We start from the raw sequence: 4,453 nt of genomic DNA, 5'->3' as shown, positions 1-4,453 counted from the left end.
TCTGTTTTCTATGTTTTCTATTTTGATGATTTGGTTCGTAAACATATGGTGATTGTTGCTAGCATCATGCATTGCATTTTATAAAATAATTTACTTGTAGTACTTGTAGTTCAGATACTAGTCTTGTGGAAAGATGCCACTACAAGATTCAATCTTATTTGTGGCGGTTTTTTATTTTGTGGCAGTTTGAAACTCCCACAAAAAGGTTTGTGAGAGTTTCCAAACCTCCTTTTTTGGAAATTTTTTTTGTGGCGGTTTAAAACCTCCACAAAAACTGAATTTTTAAATAAAAAAAATTGCAGCAAAATGAATGGTTGCAAACTATTTAAATTGAAACTAAACGAATTTGGAAGCTATAAATCACTATTATTAATTGAACAAATAACATCAATCAAACTAAAGATTATTTAACTTTAAGTAAATTTAAATATTGTAATTTGATCTTTGCTTATGAATTAAAAATAAAATTTCCATTAGTTAAATGAATTTAATCTACAGTAACTAAATTTAACTAGCACAATTCCATACTACTACTAAACTACTATTATACATTTAGACAATCAAATCAAATCAATGGAGTGTCATGATTATCATAGTAATTAATATTCATAATGTACAACAATATCATGTGGATACTTTTTGAAAAACTACTTTATAGCAAATTTTCAATTCTGATCATTGAAAAAAAAAGAGGTACATAACTAGCCATATTACTAAACACGTTAATCAACCATAACTACACAAGTATATGCAAATAATTAAAATGTTAATTAACACATTATTCACAATCATAAAATTGAAGTTAATTGAGCTTGATAATTATCTTTTTAACTTACTTTTCTTTTTACGAAAATTAAATTATTAACTCCTAACTCTAAATCCTTTTGCATTAAGCATTTCACTATTCAACCCAAGGCCTGGAAAGAATATAATAGAAAGAGAATAGTCAAGATTAACAAAGGTTAGATGTATGTAATAACAAAACACTCAAAACACTCAAAAAAAGGTAAAGTGCTTACTAAAAGAATGACTGGATACCAAAAATAATGAAAAGCAATCCCCTTGATAGTGCAATCACAAAACTCCCATATCATTCCTCTTCTCAAACAATGTCCACATCAACATAGATTAGCAAAAATGTATGGCACTCCTTTTCAGCTTTATTTTGCCTTTGGCATCTTATCTGAAAAAGGATTAGTGTTGTATTATTAGACCAAAACTTCAGGTTTATCTAAAAAATTCATCAAGCAAGAAGGTAGCATGGCCATAGATGTTTGTTACATACATTTTCCTTTCCTTGAACAATCTTCAAAACCGAACTCAATCGTAAATGCTTTCATGCTGCCTTGAGTACTAAATCAAATTCCTCTCATCCTATAATCAGGGGAGAAGACATGTTAACATCTTCGAATTAAGAAAAATAAATGAAATTTCATAGATTGTAGTATTTAGCATTGCAAGCAACTATAGTTTCCAAATCAAAGTAGAGTTTAATTTGAAGTTAGCATTATGGATTAGTAGTTAACAGTAAAAATAAAAACCAATAAGAAACAACAAATACAAGTTTCAATCACTAGTGAGACCATTGAGAATCTAATAAGGGGGAAGATTTCGAAATCTCTAAATTTAATGTTTATATAACAAATTTGAAGAACAAATGTAATGAAAATCATAGGCCACATATCATTAAGAAATTATCAGAAGAAGCAAAGAAATTATTGAAATAATGTGTCATCACAAATATGCCTATTACCTAGGGAAGTCTGAAAGGGCAGAGCTTTGGTTTTCCTCTGCGACCACACTTTAGTAAATATGCACCTCTCTTTATAAATACAATTGTCTAAACAGAAATTAATTAAAAAAAGGAAAAAAATTTTGAAGTTTGTCAGAAAGGAAGGTAAACAAATAGTAGAAACTATTGCACAAAGAAAATACCGAAAAAATAAAAATAAAATATCATTCACATTGGCAATTCCAAAGAACAAACAATAAAGTCTACCTTTCATGATGATCCACACTAGCATGGAAATGTGTACATATATATACACTAAAATGAGAGAGAGAGAGAGAGAGAGAGAGAGAGAGAGTTCTGGTTTTTGAAAGAACATTAACATGCCTCAATGGATTATTATGTTCTAAGAAAGTTGATGTAAACAGAAAAGATGATTGATTCCCAATCCTATGTATTATTCAAAATTGAAATTAAAATTGGAATAATCAGAAGTGATATTATAAACTCAGCCAATGGCATGCCAGAAATGAAAATGAGAAATTCAAAATTGAAAAAAAAAATCATAGAGCTAAGAAGGAAAATGTCTAAACTTTGAATTAAGAGAAAAAATGTAAAGAGGAAATTGAAACTGTTCAACAGCTCTGTCAAAATAGAAGTACAGCCAAGGAGTCTTCTTCTATTGTCATGGTTGTAGTTAGTTTCATTAAAGAAGAAGAATGAATGACAGATTCTCATGTCCTTTAGCTCATAAACTATGTACACATCATTGAAATTTTTCTTCTCTGCTAGCCTTATTATATCCTTTATCTTAATCACCTACCACACATAATTCACACCAAAAACTTCAAAACCAAAACCGAATCAAAAACTGATTAGAGAAAAATAAAATTGATTACATTATCATGGTCCATGTGACAGATGAGCTTGATTTTCCGGAAAGCCCTCTTGGCATCGATCCGGTTGTCAAAGTCATTCCCGATCTTCTTGATGACAACACCTTCTTTGGTCTCCAAATTCATCGCGCAGCTGAAAGAGAAAGAAGATGAGGGAAAATTGAATGAAATTGTAAAGAGAGAGTGAAGAGTTGAAGATACTTTGTAAACTGAACCTGATCATCCTTTTCCTAGCATATTGGAATCATTGGTAGAATTTATTGCTTGTTCAAGAACTTCATATGACATATTTAGTAATAGTCACCTGCCAAAACAGAACATTAAATTAAATATGTATACTTTGAATGAGAGACATGAATATTGTCATGTTTGTTTCAAACAACTATTATGCTATATACTAAAATTTTTCTACCAACCTTGATCAGTAAAAAATGGTACATCTTGAAGGCACATAAAAGATAACTATTTTGCATTCTAAAATTTGAATCGACAAAGTACTAAACACTTAATTTATAGATATATCTCAACAAATCTGCATCAACAAAGGAGAATAACCTCTAATGAAAAAAATTGAACCCTATGAAGCACGGACACTTTGTTAAATTGCCGTGTCTGTGTGTCAGACACATTTCGGACACGACACTCACCGACACTCGTCTGATACGCGTGTCTGCTATGTCCAACCGTGTCTTAATACCATGTCTTAATAAAAAATTCTTCTCCGGACATACTTGGACACACGTAAATACCATCACGTGTTAGCGTGTCCAGTCTTATTCTTAACATATATTTTTGAAATAAATTTAGATATAGTATATATTATTATTTATTAAAACAAAAAATATTTTAAATACTTGATATAATTAAAATAAGACATTAAAAATAATTAAAAAAATTAATTTATATTTTAATATCAATAAAATATCAAAATATCATTACAATTTATCTAAAAAATACTTTATATTTTATATGTATGTGTGTCCCCGTATCTTATAAAATTTTAAAATTTGCGTGTCGGCGTGTTCCGTGTCGTATCGTATCATGTCCCATATCCGTGTCAGTATCCGTGCATCATAGATTGAACCTAATGATCACCTAAACTATGAACCCTAACATCCTTCTTCAAGAAAAAATCAAAATTTTCAATAGAGAATAACAATTTTCCATTTATGTCTCTTCACCTTTATAATATATCAAATCAACTTAACTAAATCTATATCAAATCCTCTGCCTTGACCTGAAAAATTTACAGAAGAGAAGAGTACATTAGAACATAAGAAACAGGATTTGTGTAAAACTTTGCCAAAATATATCATCAAATTATCACAAAAAATAATATCTTTGAAAAATTTTGAAGAATTGAAGAAAGCAAAGAACAAGAAAAAATTAGAAACAAATCCTTATTGTAATGACTCGACACGACATGAAAATCAATTCCACGAGATTTGATAGCTTTAAACATAGCTTTAATCGAAGCTTACAGAGACTTGCTAGCGTGCCTTTTTGATCTCCTCAGCTAGAACCACCGAATCCGAGTTCAAACTGCACTCTGAATGCTTTAAGCCGACGGAGAAAAAGCAGAACCAGTGGCACAACCTACGGTGGAAGACGACGCAGAAGCAGAAGATTTAAAGCATTACCTCAACAATCTAAATCAAATCCTCACTCTGAGAGGTCAACGAAAATTCAGAGGCTCCACGATCACCTCGTCCTCCATTCATAACTCCACTGACAATGCTTTGACGAAGGAGACGGTGGCGGAAATAACATCAGGATTTTAGGGTCTCTCTCTCTCTCTCTCTCTCTCTCTCTCTCTCTGGAGACACTT

General features: G+C 30.9%; 1 long non-coding RNA gene across 2 annotated transcripts; it reads right to left on the bottom strand.

Moving 5' to 3' along the window:
- Positions 788-3,157, bottom strand: LOC110263924. Of its 2 annotated transcripts, none has more exons than XR_002349653.1 (4): positions 2,841-3,157; positions 1,754-2,758; positions 1,286-1,374; positions 788-1,183 (listed from the first exon to the last, which is right to left on the bottom strand). It is a non-coding gene; the product is annotated as an uncharacterized LOC110263924 (long non-coding RNA). The 2 variants fall into 2 exon arrangements; XR_002349652.1 differs by having other exon boundaries at positions 2,629-2,758.

Source organism: Arachis ipaensis, chromosome B06 (assembly GCF_000816755.2).
Source record: "Arachis ipaensis cultivar K30076 chromosome B06, Araip1.1, whole genome shotgun sequence".
Classification (NCBI taxonomy): Eukaryota; Viridiplantae; Streptophyta; class Magnoliopsida; order Fabales; family Fabaceae; genus Arachis; species Arachis ipaensis.
Note: the sequence above shows the minus strand (reverse complement) of the source record. Positions and strands in the feature narration are given on the sequence as shown.